General features: G+C 41.7%; 1 long non-coding RNA gene across 1 annotated transcript; it reads left to right on the plus strand.

The window, feature by feature from the left end:
* The first annotated feature begins 3,077 nt into the window (after positions 1 to 3,077).
* On the plus strand, positions 3,078 to 5,441 carry LOC143102996 (uncharacterized). Its single transcript, XR_012982683.1, has 3 exons — positions 3,078 to 3,183; positions 5,112 to 5,180; positions 5,428 to 5,441. It is a non-coding gene; the product is annotated as an uncharacterized LOC143102996 (long non-coding RNA).
* The last annotated feature ends 10,797 nt before the right edge of the window (positions 5,442 to 16,238 follow it).

Genomic DNA, 16,238 nt, shown 5'->3' on the forward strand with positions numbered 1-16,238 from the left:
AAACAGCAAATAACTCAAGTCGTTATTGTATTGTTGTATTATATTATATTGTATAGTCGTTATATCAGAACAAGAGGCTTTTGCGCAATAGCCGGAAGAATGTGCCTTTACTTTGGAGTTAGAAAACGAGAGAAATAGTGTTTAAAATGTCCATTTAAATTTAAATTGTGCACTGGTGTGCATTTTAAATCAGAAATAAGAATGTGGGGAGGTTGCCCTTAAATGCCCTTATGTCCGGTCTATGGATGTCTGCTTTAGTTGACAACACAGTCACTAGATTTTAATCGGTAAAAGTTGAGGAGCTGGTATCTGTTAATGTTAGTGCAAATAGGCGGATTCATGTCCCTTGCAGTTTGCAACTGCGAGGTACAGGACATGGCAGGCGCCCTACAGAACGGTTTCATTTTGAGAGGTAGATATCCATGCTCAGGCATCCCCTCTGCAATGCGTTCGTCCCCCAGTTCCATGCGCCAGTTTCATGAGCTTTTATGACAAAACCGTGACTGTGGTAGTTAACAAACTACATCCTTATAGAAATATGTTAGCTTTCCTGGTATCAAATGACAAAAGGTATCAGTTAGGCCTATAACACAACATAAATTGTGCTGGCGACCCAAATAAAATCGCGACCCAGACTTTGGGAAACACTGATCTACGAGATATGAGAAATGCCATAGGCTTATCAGTATATTTTTTTGGGCTTTATGCCTTTAATGCGACAGGATAGTGGAGAGTGACAGGAAGTGAGTGGGAGAGAGAATCGGGGTGGGATTCGAACCCGGGTCGCCGGCGTACGGTGCAGGTGCCCCAGCCAGTTGCGCCACAGCTGGGGCCACATTTTTTCTTTTTTAAATCATTAAGTTATGGAAGCATTCCTATGAGCCCACTTCAGATCATCTCCAAATATGTGATTATGTAGCCTCAAGGTTAACAAAGTTTACTGGACAGATGTATCCCTTGGACTGCAGTTTGAATATTAGGCTTGAGATTAACATAGCCTAAATGCTGTAATGTTGCCACTAATGAAGATATGTCTATAAAGTAGAGTTTGGAGCTGACATGGCAAGAAGGCGAACTCGTTAGGCTTAGGCTTATCATAAATTTGCATTTATTTCAATTTGGCTATAAGGTACGTTCCTAAAAGTTCCAATGTTTCACAACTACTCTCAATGCGCAGTCGACACACACAAACACACACACACACACACACACACACACACACACACACACACACTCACCCTGCACTATCGACACTAGTTAACGCAATGCGCTATCGACACTAGTTAACGACAGTGTGTAGCCCTATGTTGGTCAATGCGCTATCGACACTAGTTAACCACAGTTTGTAGCCCTATGTTGGTCAATCCGCTATCGACACTAGTTAACCACAGTTTGTAGCCCTATGTTGGTCATGTTAAGCGTTGCTTGCAACATAATGTGAAACTAAAATCTAAGCTAGTAGAAAATTATGTTTAAAGACAAACAAACAAAATGCACCAGAAACAAAACCTCTGGAGAGGTAGACTACAAATGTGTCATGACAAAGCCCTGAACTCTGCCTGCTGGTACAAATGTGTCATGACAAAGCCCTGGACGTGCTGGTAGAGTGGTCAATAAAGCGTTTTACATGACGTTTGATGGATCCACCGGTTTTGTAGGAAGGGAGGTTTTTGGCATCATTCCCGCACTATAACACACACCATACACACACACACACACACCATACACTCGACACACACACTATACAGACATCACACATACACTCGACACACACACTATACAGACATCACACATACACTCCACACATGCCACACAACACACACACACACACCATAGACACTCACACACAGAGGCATGCTTGAACTGCCACTGTGGCAGATATGACCAAATTAATTATGAATTCACATTCCTGCATAAACACACACACACAGCTCCTCCCCACCACCACACACACACACACACACACACACACACACAGCTCTCTCCAGGACTGAAGAGAGATTGTGTGCTGTATTGTGTATGATGAGGTTGTATTGTTTGAGGAGGTTGTGTTGTGTATGATGAGGCTGTATTGTGTATGATGAGGTTGTGTTGTGTATGATAAGGCTGTATTGTGTATGATGAGGCTGTATTGTGTTTGAGGAGGTTGTATTGTGTATGATGAATGTGGGTTGTGTGGTGTGTTGTGTATGATACACCCTGCAACAACAGAACTGTGATGCACTTAAATGAAATGTTTGATAACGATGTGCGCGCTCGGACGAGATAACGATGTGCTCGCTCGGACGAGATAACGATGTGCGCGCTCGGACGAGATAACGATGTGCTCGCTCGGACGAGATAACGATGTGCGCGCTCGGACGAGAGCGCCCTCCGGAGGCTGCTTTTATCTGCTCTTCAAATTTCAGTTTAGAAGTTGTGCTTGAACTCATGCATTTTTCACATTACAAAATAAATAAACCCCTATTTATTTAAAATAAGTCTATGAGAGTTTATGTGTAACCTGCGTTGTGTTGAACCTGCGCGATTCAGCCCTGCACACGTCCGGACTCAAACCCGCGAACAGCAGCAAGCCCAGGCTACTAGCTCGCATGCCAGCAGCACTCTTGAGGCGTCGGGGAGTGAGGTTTACCAACGTTCCCCAAGCACAGCTAAGCTAGCTGGCATCTGTTACATATGGACCACATGGTAGATGATAAGAGTCTATCAACCACAGAGAGAGTTTGCTGTCACTCTATGGACCTATTTATAAAGTCTATGCCTTATCAAAAATGTTTTTTTGGTTCCAACATCTGATAGAAATCCTAGGATTATTTTGTATCGAAAAGATTTTTGACAAGGACACACATTTGAACATTACACTTGCTCACTTAATCACACATAATGTTTCTCTACACTAATTTTTCACGGCAAATTTGGTGCTCAACTCTCACAATTGTGTCCAGTAAGAGTTTGATATCTGGACGGCAATGGCCTGGCAAGAAGTGAAGACCTAGGAACCAATCACCAATATTGCGCTGAGTTGGGGGAAGGAATAGGAGTGACACAGGTTTGTTTTGGTTGTGCAGGTAGATATGTCTGTGGTGCAGCTGGCCAACTTAGCGAGTTTACTAACCAATAACTTTTTCACGACTGAACGTCAATGGTCGTTTACATTGTAACTGCCCTGTGGGCCTAATGATGGTAAGAGCCAATTAGCAATTCCTATATGTAGCACAGTCAGCTGTTAGCGCTGCAGTAACGTTGGCTTGCGGCAGCTGTTCCAGCGAAGTTAACGTAACAGCCGGGGCGAATTAGTCGAAATGAATCCGTCTGTCCGCTTCTTGTTAAAGATCTCTGAAATTAGTGACAGTAGATGGTTGTTGAAAAACATGTTGGACGTGTCTATCATTCTATCATTCATGTACAGTTTGCCTCAAGGCGTTCGCAAATGCTAGATCGAAATCAGTCCTTGGCAAATGAGATGTCTTTTCAATTTTTAGTTATGAATTAATAGCTTAAAGTTTTGCTGGCTACACATTTTGGTTGACGGAGAAAATTTGTCGGCATGACGATCAAAACATGGGTAGGTCATTCCGTACCGCTACCCGGAGAAATATTCTTTGGTCATCGCTATTCACGATTTACGGCCCCCATTGACTTCAATTCCACACGTCAAAACGATACTGTGCTCACACTACCGCCGCTGACTTACGCCAGCAACCATTTCACTTTGATAACAAACTACATTTCGGTACAAGATATATACAGCAAGAATAACAGAATTTGGCTGAAGCAACGTGGAGAAATCTCGGGCCGAGGAAACTTGTTCTTCGCGTCCCCCTTGGCCACGTATTACAGGTCACCTCGGCGTCTGTAATCCCTTACATGTCAGAGTAATTTAATTCAAAAACGAATATTTATATTCATATTACATCACAAATTATAAAGGAACGGAGTTTAAAAAGGAAACACACAATAGGCGTGTTCGTCTTCATGCAGATCTGTGCAGATGTGACTTGATGTGATGCATGCTGGGTTGAACACAACGGAGAGCTCGATCTGCATGAAGACGAACACGCCTAAAATATCAGATGGATTACACGAATAATTAGTAAGGAAAACAAAGATTTCTAACGTAATTTCCGTTAAATTAAATATTCCATGGCGCTATTGCGCTGCACGGCCACTAGATGACGCCATTTCACTCTGCGTTACAACCAAATAAGGCCCGAAGTGCAGTGCCATGCCGCCATCTGGTGGCCATGAAATATTTAATGCAGCCCCTGCCCATTATATTTATTAGAACAGAAGCGGCCGTCTAATTATCTTGTACTTCCTTATCAATTATTCGTGTAATCCATCTGATATATTGTGTTTTCTTTTAAAACTTTGTTCCTTTATAAATTGTGGTGTATCATAAGGTATGTTTTGAATGTAATTACTCTGACGTTCGACATTAGATGACCATAAATTTGAGCAATGGGCACAGTCTTAGGGGCTGAGATTTTGCATAATATTTCTCCACATTGCTTAAAGCCATTCTGTTATTCTTGCTGTATATATCTTGTGCCAAAATGTAGTTTATTTCCTGAAGTGAAATGGTTGCTGGCATACGTCAGTGGTAGAGGTGCGTGGATGGGCGTCACCCGAGCCCTAACCCTAATACATCATCCACCCGCCACACCCCCAAACCTGCATCTAAAAATACATCACTCACCCGCCACCCACCCGAACCTGCATCTGTATCTAAAAATACATCATCCACCCGAGTCTGCATCTGCATCTAAATGATCGTATGGGGCAGCCGTGGCCTACTGGTTAGCGCTTCGGACTTGTAACCGGAGGGTGAAGTGCCCTTGAGCAAGGCACTTAACCGCTCACTGCTCCCCGAGCACCGCTGTTGTTGCAGGCAGCTCACTGTGCCGGGATTAGTGTGTGCTTCACCTCACTGTGTGTTCACTGTGTGCTGAGTGTGTTTCACTAATTCCCGTATTGGGATAAATGCAGAGACCAAATTTCCCTCACGGGATCAAAAGAGTATATATACTTATACTAGTATAGTATATATATATGTATAGTATGTATACCTGCATGAACCTGCATCTGCATCTAAAAACACATTTTCTCAGGTGTTCCAGTTTCCCTGGACCAGAGTCCGGAAGGTTCTGTCTGTCTGGAACCAACTCGGCAAACATGAGGTAACACACACACACACACACAGACACACACACACACATACACAAATACTCACATATTCACACACACGAACAGACATACATACACACACGCATGCACACATACTGATGCACACACACATACACCATGTTTTCATATCTGACAAACACACACAGACACCATACCTGTTTTTTATATACCTGTTATAATGTGCATATGTATGTGTTTATTTTGTGTGTGTGTTTTTCTGTGTATTTTGTTTGTGTTTAGATCCTAGAGTTGAGCCGACCAGGTGTTAACATCAAAGACAGAGTCCATGTGGATCAGCTGATACAAGCTTTACAGAGTGCAGGAACTCACACTCTCCAGGTACACACACACACACACACACACATTTTCCGTACGTGGTGGTCGCGACACTAGTTGCAGTATTCTCCTGAACAGAGGTGGCGCTGTTGTGAAAAGGCTATCGCTACCTACTTTACACCTGTCAGTAGCATTGCTATCGCTACCTACTTTAAACCTGTCAGTAGCATTGCTATCGCTACCTACTTTTTGCCTGGGTTTTCCCATGCTGCCTTGCGTGCACAATTTTTTTTGTCATTATTGGGAAAATAAGCCCGACAGGGCGAACCGGACCCCGACGCGCAGCGGAGGGGTCTTGTTCCGCCCTGAAGGGACTTATTTTCCCAATAATGACCGGCGTTCTATACATTATCCCGCTTATTACACGGCTACTTGCCAAAACGAAACAATAAACTCCCTAGTATATACCCCTAACCATTCTACAGCGCCATATGTATAATAGCGCCTACTAGGCCTGGCCTACTACCACTACTATTACAGGGATTGGTGATGCACTGACTCAGTTTCCCACAACTCTGCAATCTCAATTACACATGAAACAATGTTAAATATTTTCAAAGCTATAAAATTCTCGCTCAGTTTTGTACAAACACACAACCTCAGGTTTTCCTCATCCTGCTTTGAACACAGTTGTGTTGCATTTTGAGCACCATCAGCGTGGAAAGTTACCTAAGGCCATCCTTAAAAATATTTTCGTTTGCCGTAACCCGACCGACCCGGTCAATTTAGAACCGACCCAAATATTTATTTTTTTCCCCTTTTAGTCCGACCGACTTGCCGGTTGTAAACTTGCGTTAATACCGACCGATTGTTTTTTTTACTCTAAACAACCAATACAAATGCAATAAAATAATGTTTCTTTTAGTAAGCCCAAGTATTGTGAATAGAAATTGCCTACATGCAAACGTGGCTCACTTAAATAAAACCCTGTGGCGTCATCTCTACACCATTGGTTTTACGCATGTCACACTATGTCCTACGCTTCGTTTCATTCACACAAACTGATAACGCTTTTACTTGGCACGAAGTTCTGGAAGAACTGTGGCCAGATCTTTTCTCATCCCTTCTCCCCCCCTAGTCTAACGGTGACCGTGTCGGAGTATTGAAATTGGTTGTGGTCTATTTAGCATTTCTCAAAATATGGGTCCGCAACATGGAGACTGCTGTTCCGCGGAGTCGTGGAGTGAAATTTGGCCCGGTGCTTCATTTGATAATTTGCTGCGCAGTTGATCAAGAAACCGCGGATCGACGAAAAAATAAAACAAACGTTTCTGCTATCGATGTCATTAAACATGGAGCCCTACAATTAAGTGGTGGTATGAACATTCATTCAATGCGCGTCTGCGGGAGAGAAACTGAAACTAATCGATAACGTTGGTATCAAAGCTCCGCTTCAACCTGTTGGAAGGCTATTTATTTATTTAACGAAACTTAATAGAACAACGTTTTTTGGAACTTCCTTAGAAAGAGCAGAGACTGTATAATACACTGTATAGCATTGAGCAAGGGCGTAGGTTTGGTCTGAGCTTTGGTGGGGACACTACCCAGCCCCCCCCCCCCCCCCCCCCCCCCCCCCCTAAATAATGTATGATGCGTTTGCTTTGATGCATTACCTACTGATGCATATGCAGTAAAACATTTAGTCAAAACACCATGTCAAAATGTACCTGTAGCCCTGAATCTTCCCTATCTGAGGAACACTGTAGCCCTGAATCTTCCCTATCTGTGCAACAACCTGGCCGGGTTCCTCTGTCACTTTATAAATAAAATATTGATGTCATGAGCAGTGACATAGCACGACTCAAATCTTGAAGAAGACCAGTAGTATTCACTAGGTCTAACTAGCCTATAACAAGCTAACACTAAAAAATCAATTAACCACCATGTCCTTATTCAAGAACCTGCTGCTGAGTGACCCTGCCACACCACCGCGGTCTGATAAGGGGAGCGGCTGGGTTGCTTTTTCTGTCATCTGACAAAGTAACAAATCGATTGCCATTATGAGTGAGAAAACAGTTGGAAACAATGTTTTGCATTCATGTTCTATCTCCACCACGTCAAGCCCATAGAAATGCATTTGTTTTTACTGACATCCTCGTGTTTTTGCCATTTTCATTCATTTCAGCAAATATTTATAGCAATGCTGGTTAAAAGCATGCATTCCCTTTCCTTAGTAGTAACCATTGTCATAGTACACAAATGCCATCGCGATCTAGTTGGTATTTGGTCGATTCCAACGTCCATTTAATAGGCTATACACATATATCACTGTCAACTGAAGTGGGAAATTATTTTAACCCTTTGCATGAGGCGCGTTTTTCCGTTTCGACCTAAATATTGGTGGGGACATTTCAGTCATTATTTGATATTGGTGTGGACACGTCCTTCGGACCCCACGCAAATCTACGCCCTTGGCATTGAGTATTGTATAGTCAAATTTCAATATAACGTGGCCAAGAGTTATTGTAGCCTTTCTGGGTACATGTAGATGAGCCCTATGACCCCAAAGTCTGCCATGACCGGGCCTCAGGTCAAAGAAGTTTGAGAAAGGCTGGTCTAATGCATCAGAATGAGGTTTGCAATGGTGCGCCTGAAGGCACAGGTTGAAGACCCAGTCAGTTACGTCACGATATGCACATTTGTGTAAATTCATTCCTACGTAATCACCATGACCAAAATTGTACTTTTTTTTTTACTTTGAATCTTGAAAAAAAAAATATTGACCTACCTACCGACCCATTTTTATTTATTTTTGGCTGTTACTGCAAACAAAAATATTTTTAAGGATGGCCTAAAAGATAACGTTTTAATCCGAGTGTTTGGGGATATTCTTACATTCTACGTCACTCTTCAACATAGTAAGCTGTTCCTGAATATCTAAAGAGAGATGTTGTAGGCTACGTTGCGTTGCAGACAAATGGATCCATAACAGCGTTAATTCCGATGTAAACATAGCAAATAACTCAAGTCGTTATATTGTAGCCTATTTCTGGAGGTTTCTTTGGAAAGTTGAATCCGCATTGAATCCGCAAGTTAAACGTTTGCTTGTTTGTAGGCCTTATACTAAGGCTGTGTATTGATGTTGTGACAAGCTATGTTGTTGTAAGAATGTGAAATGAATACATTTCAGAATAAGAGGCTTTTGCGCAATAGCCAAAAGATAATAGAGTTTGCGAGGTGGAAAACAAGAGGAAATAATAGCTTTTAAAATGTCCATTTAAATTGTAGCCTTAAATAATGCATTGGTGTGCTGCTATTAACTTTAAAAAGTGCATCTACAATCGAAACTATCAGCCTATGACGCAAATTGAATAGCCATGCCCGGTATACGGATGTCTGCTTTAGTTGACAGCATGGTAACTAGATTTTAACGGAAGCTGTCCGTTAATGTTTGTGCTGATTCATGTCCCTTGCATTTTGCAACTGCGAGGTCCATAGCAGACGCCCCACAGAAATGTTTTATTTTGCGAGTGAGATGCACGCTGCCCCCTCTGCGACGCGTTCGCCACCAGTTTCAGAGCTATTCTAGGGCCGTCACTGTGGTAAACAAACTATATCCTAATAGAAAACTGATAGCTTTCCTGGTTAAATTGTATAAGCTAGGCCTATTACACAACATACATTGTACTGGCGACCCAAATAAAATCGCCTGCGACCCATCCGTGGGTCGCGACCCAGTCTTTGGGAACCAATGGCTTAGTCTATAGCCTATATGTTACCGTTTCATCGTGGCTTTTGGTGAGAAACAAATAGTTCGACAACAGCACACGCTGAACTTGAATCAAACATTCTTTAGAACACAGCTGATCAACCGTCTGCTTTCACTTTTGAATGAAGTTCCAGTCCTTGCGTATTATAGATAGATAGATAGATAGATAGATAGATAGATAGATAGATAGATAGATAGATTACTTTATTCATCCCCAAAGGGAAATTATGGTGTTACAGCAGCAATTAATAATATAAACATATATCACACATAAACATACAAGTTAAAAAATAAATACAATTGGATATAGTCTCTGTTAAAGAGGTTGTAAACTGCATTGACTCTCAGCATAAGATTTTCTCTCACGGCACAAAGGGGAGTTGTTGTAAATAGTTATGGCAGTGGGCAGGAATGATTTTCTATAACGCTCCTTGCTACAGCGAAGTTGGAGCAACCTCCAGCTGAAAACACTCTGTTGTTTGACCAGTAGTTCATTCAGTGGATGTGAGGTGTTGTCCATAATGTTAAGGAGCTTTTGCAACATCCTTCTCTCAACAACTAACTCTAGGGGTTCAAGTGTACTTCCAATTACAGAGCCAGCTCTTTTAATCAACTTGTTGAGTTTTTTGGTGTCATTTGCTCTGATACTGGTACCCTAGCAGATGGCTGCAAAGAAAATGGTACTAGAAACAGCAGACTGGTAAAACATGTTCAACATCCTGCTGCACACATTAAAAGACCTAAGCTTCCTCAAGAAGTTTAGTCTGCTCTGTCCCTTCCTATAAACAGCCTCAGTGTTGCACTTCCAGTCCAGTTTGTTATCCAGATGTACACCCAGATATTTGTAGTTTTCCACTACCTCCACCTCATCCCCCATGATGATGGTGTTCAACTTTGTCCTAGCCCTCCTAAAGTCTACTACCATCTCTTTGGTCTTTGCCACATTTAAGAGTAGGTGGTTGTTTCCACATCACGCCACAAAGCTGTTCACCAGTTCTCTATACTCAGTCTCCTCCCCATCCTTCACACACCCTACAACTGCAGAGTCATCAGAGTATTTCTGCAGATGACAGGTTGCAGAGTTGTACGGAAAGTCTGAGGTGTATAATGTGAAGAGGAAAGGAGAGAGTACAGCCCCCTGCGGTGCTCCTGTGCTGCTGACCACCTTCTCGGACACACATCCTCCCATCCGTACAAACTGTGGTCTTTCCGTCAGGTAATCAACAATCCATGATGTTATGGATGTCTCCACCTGCATCCTTTGTAGCTTCTCTCTTAGCAAAACAGGTTGTATGGTGTTGAACATACTGGAGAAGTCGAACAACATTATTCTCACTGCACTACCAGCTTTATCCAGGTGGTTGTGGGCTCGCTGAAGCAGGTAGATGATGGCAACCACACATCCTTCATGTTGTTTTGAACCCAGTGATGGTCTTCATTCCCAACCACACATCCTTCATGTTGTTCTGCTGGAGTTTACTCTCCAGCTTCCTCCTATTTGCCTCTTTGCTCTCCCTCAGCTTTATTTTCAGTTCCTTCTGCACACTCCTCAGTAGCTCTCTGTTCCCATCTCTGAAGGCCCTCTTCTTTCTGTTAAGCACCTCCTTTAGGTCCCTGGTTATCCATGGCTTGTTGTTAGGGAAGCACTGCACTGTCCTGGTAGGCACAATGTTATCCACACAGAAATTGATGTATTCAGTTATGCAATCGATGGAATTGATGTCATCACCATGGGGCTCACAGAGTACATCCCAATCTGTAGCCTCAAAACACCCTTGAAGTGTTTCAGTCACTTCCTGAGACCACTCACTAACAGTCTGTGTGATCACAGGCTGTTCCTTAACAACAGGTGTATATGTTGGGGTAAGATAAACCAGGCTATGGTCAGATCTACCCAGTGGAGGAAGGGCAGTGGAGCTGTAGGCACCCTTAGTGTTTGCATAAAGCAAGTCCAGTGTTATATTCTCTCTAGTATGGCAGTTAACATATTGCTGAAAAGTTGGTAGTGTTGCAGAGAGAGAAGCATGATTAAAATCTCCAGAGATTGCTATAAAGGCACTTGGGTACTGAGTTTGAAGTCGAGCAGTAACTGAGGTGATGACGTCACATGCTGTCTCAGCGTCAGACAAAGGGGAGATATATACAGTCATAACGATGGCACACATGAACTCCCTCGGTAGATAATAAGAACGCAAACTCACGGCTAACAGCTCGATGTCAGGGCTACAGAATCTCTCCTTCACATGATCATGTCCAGGGTTACACCATCTGTTGTTAATGTACAGAGCAAGCCCCCCTCCTTTCTTCTTACCGCTTTGTCTGTGATCTCTGTCTGTCCGTACAATGTGAAAGTCTGAAACAGTGACATTTGAGTCTGGAATAAGTTCCTGCAGCCATGTCTCGGTGAAACACATAACACTGCATTCACGATACTCCCGCTGTGTCCTCGTCAGCACTCCAAGCTCGTCCATCTTGTTCGCAAGGGACCTGACATTTCCCATGACGATCGAGGGAAGAAAAGGTTTCAATTTTCTCCTCCTCGCTCTCCGTGTGACCCCAGCCCTGCATCCTCTTCGTCTCCTCTTTAACTCACCGGGGATTGGGGGTATCGCTCCGGGCAGTAGTATGGGTTTAGAGAAAGCCCATTTTCCTTGACGTTGGGAAGGCCCATTCAAGTGAATGGAGCATTCTGCAGCATTATGAAGAGCCGTGTAATAATGCTGAAGAATGCTCCATTCACTAGAATGGGCCTTCCCAACATTCGGTGGTCTGATATTTCTCGATAACAGACCGCTGCTAAGTATAACAGACTGCTGTCAAGGAAAATGCATTTTGGATATATATAAACTCAAGGATTAAAGTTCTCCGTCGTAGGACGGATTTCCGTCAATTTGATTTTAGAAATGTCATATTTGAGATCGATGCAGATCCGATGAGAAAAAAAATAGGAGGGGGGGGGGGGTACTATCACCTTTGCTTTTCCTTTTTTAAGGCAACTACAAATATTAGGTCCGATGAATTAATGTGTGTGATGGTAAATGTTTAAAGACCTAATAGTGTTCTTGAGAACTTTCTGTGTCTCAATCAGTGACCGCTCAAGAAGATAGCCTACGTCAGCCATGAGTTTCGCTTTGTTTATGTTGTAGCTAAACACTTGTCTCGGGCGTTTGCTTAAAAAAAAAGAACACGTATGGAGGACTATAACGGTCTAAAAGTTGGATTATAGTGACAAACTAGAAAATGCAATTCCAGGGAATTACCATTGCATGTAAATGCAAAAAAGTTGCTGTGTATAACATTATATTACTTACAGTATGATTATTCAGATTACACAGTCTTACAGTATTCTTGAAAACCACTTACTTGGTTAGATGTTAGCTTAGAGTATATGACAGTCAGTAAAAATAAGTGGTCAATTCAATAATGATCAACATTCTTTGTTTTAATACAGCAGAATGATACTCAGAATACACTATTGAACACTTACCAATGTAAGCTTGAAGTAAAAATTATAAAAAATTATAAAACAGTTATATATATATATACAGAACTTGATAATGCCAATCATATGATCCTAAAACAGATTTATTTATCAGTGGTAACTCTGAACTGGCAGCAACAGCTAGAGGCCTCAGTTAATGGTATTAGGTCAAATTTGATGGTGATATATACACTGAAGAATAAAAGAGTCAGCCCTTCAGATGATCAGTTTTAGACAGAACTTAGTTAGAATCTTATTTTTCACACAGCACAGCTCAGGTCTAAAAAGAGAGGTCTAACAGCACAGCTATGTTTCACAGATGATACAGCACAGGAATGATTCAAAGGTATGAATGGTTGACAAATATGATTCACAGGAATGTTCCATATAGTTAGTGAGTATAGTCCTCACAACAATATAGTTCTCAGAATGTCTCAGTGTAGATCTCAGATAAGTCTCAGTATGGTTAAATGGTATGTGCACAGATATGGTTACATGTTTGTAAGAATGTATGTTAGGTATGTTGCAACATTGTCAGAGATGTATGGTTGACAGGTCTGCACACAGACAGGCACACACGTAATGTCATACATGGTCATCACCACTGGTCTGGTCTGGAACCTAAAAGACAAAAGCAAACAAGTTTAACAGTTATGCCAAAACAATACAAGGAATGTCTGCAACAGTAGCCTATTCATGGCTTTCATAAGGTCCCTTTCCACAGGAGTATAATCAAGCACCAAATGCATTCATAATCTAGGTGCTTGATTGTATACACCTGTGGAAAGGGACCTGATGAAACCCATCAACTTTACTTAGGCTACGTAAGAATCAGCAGCATAGAATGAAAACGTAGCCATGGCCTATTTGATACACAAACAAGCAGTGAACAACGTTACAAATTTGGTAAAAATAACAACAGGAGCATATTTGTTAGCTTTAACTAAAATGTGAACGGTGGAAGCTATAACGTTATGACCATCAACAATGAGTCACGTTATTCATGCCCTTCATGACACCCATGATGGGTTTCATCAGGTTCCTTCACAAAGTATAATCAAGCACCAGTCTGCATTCATAATCTATTCTAGGTGCTTGATTCTATACACCCGTGTAAAGTGACCTGATGTCGAATAAAATCAGAGCCATATCTGTAGGCCTACTTCTCTGGTTTACGTTAACGTTCTAGTTAAAACGCTGCTGGTTAGTAGGCCTAATGAACAAATGTAACGTTAGTGCATTAGGCCTACGTTTGATTGTCGTTATCTATCGAAACCTACAGCTAACCGGTCACTGTAAAGTTGACGACATATTAACGTTGATTAACAGTGCCTTACATAATCAACGTAGCAAGGTGCTAACGTCAAATAATTCACTAATGTTAAAACGTTAGTGTAGTTTATTTGTTTCATACATTTCATACGCTAACGTTACATAATGTTTGACGACATAAATTACTCAAATACCAAAAACCGGAACACTTACCTTGTCTGTAATTAGAGAAATGTGCCTCTGAATGAGAGTTTCACGAGCAAATAAAGTCACCACGGCACAGCAGGGCAAGACTGATTGCTTTCAGCTAGTGTTGTCACGATACCAAAATTATGACTTCGATACGATACCTGCCATAAATATCACGATGCTCGATACTAAAACGATACTACGGCGATCCTAAGATATCTGGAGAAGAAAGGACTCATACCTCCTCCAAGTGTATTGAGTCATTTGTGTTGAATTTGGTGCACTTTTGTAGTGTGTAGGTCAATTCTGGGTTCTAAACTTCTAAACTTCCTACATAATGAGTCAGTAAAATAGTAGGCCTACTTTCTGTGATTAAGTCCTTTATTGTTTGTTATAGTTCATTTACATTGTGTTGTGTTTTGGCAATAAAGTAGCTTTAAATAGCCAAACTAGGCTAGATCAAGGTCAGTGTTCAAATTACTGCATGCAAATCACTGAATGCTATGCAGAGGGGCCTAATCTTTAGGCCATCTGATGTACAGTATAGGCTACACTAGGCCTTCCCATGTTCATGGGATTTCTTTGACAGTTGCAAAGGGGAAAATGTGAGGATAGTCTTCTTTGCGCCCAGTGTACAAGTACGACGTTCCAACCACTCAGGTCTTCGTCAGATAGGCCTACACCATTACCTGTTGCAATATATCTGTGTGCATTACTACATTACGTCTATTTCTTTGATAACATGATTTGCTAGCACGTACTGTAACAATACGCCGCTATTATTATTAGGACTCAACACGCTTTGGTGGTATTATGCTGTGGGCTTTAATTAGCGCATTTCGGGTAGCCTATCCTACATCTGGGCAATAATTATTGAACAAATTGCAGTCTACATGCCATGACAAATATTACCAGTAGTAGGCTACTGACCGAACATGAAATAGATCGTTTACAAGTTATGGTAATGTTATTCTGGCGTGAACATTGCGCTTTCATCACGTTAGCACCCTATGATTACAGCTCGTTATGTCTCGTCAAAATGATTACAGCTCGTTATGTCTCGTCAAAATTCATTGATGAAGGAAGGTTCGCTTTATCCCAGAGAACCATACTCGTTTCACTTAGGCTAGACTAAAACATAAGAGAAGAACTTGGCACTAACCATGTAGTCGTGTTTTCTATAGCATATTCGTTAACCTGTCGTTCTTTGAACTCTTTAAAAATGTTGGGATATGTCTGCGAGGTGTTTTGCCAAGTTCCATGCGTAGCCTACTGCTTTTAAATGACTTTGTGTACCTGATGGCTTGCCTTAATTCGCGATGTATCCGAAATAGTTGCAGATTTCACTGCACCTTTTGTTTTATCCACAAGGCCTAGAACTGTCGGCAAAGAACTATGACGTTGGCTGCGCACTCACTCACTCAGAGCTGCCTGCTTGACACGCCCACTTGCCTAGATGCGTGAAAGGAGCAGTGAGAACAGCAGTTCACACAGACACAGAACGTTATTATTTTAATAAAGTATCGATTCTAAAAACGTCTGAAATCGTATTGTTTTTTGCGTGAAGGCATCGCGATACCTTTTTAGTATCGATACACCGTGCAACACTACTTTCAGCTGGAGGTCACGTCATAATGCTAAAAGTTGCCACCACGGCGGTCAATGTTAACTCTATGAGAATTTCTTGCTCTTTTATCGTAAATATCTCAAAAAGTATAAAGTTCACAAATGTAAAAAGACATTGTACAATTGTCCGTTACAAGACCTTTGTAGGAGTGTTTGAATGATGTCAAACGGTTCAGTGGTTTTAGAGCCTTTGAACGTCAAATTTGGTCGGAAGCAGAATAATAATTATAAGAAGAACAGCGATAATAGACCATTGCATTTACATGCAATGCAATGAGCAAATATAAGTTTGTGCTAGCTGCCAAGCTAACGTAAGGTTTGATTGTATTAATGTTAGCTAAATATAATAGTGCTGACGTTAAACGTTAGCCGGGAGCTAACGTTAGGTTTGAGTGTCGTTAATGTTAGCTATTTACTAACGTTACCTACAGCTAACCC

The sequence above is a fragment of the Alosa pseudoharengus genome, unplaced genomic scaffold (assembly GCF_046254945.1).
Source record: "Alosa pseudoharengus isolate Yale_2024_CS ecotype anadromous, Long Island Sound unplaced genomic scaffold, YU_APseudo_1.1 YU_APseudo_1.1_scf_4, whole genome shotgun sequence".
NCBI classification, from domain to species: Eukaryota; Metazoa; Chordata; class Actinopteri; order Clupeiformes; family Clupeidae; genus Alosa; species Alosa pseudoharengus.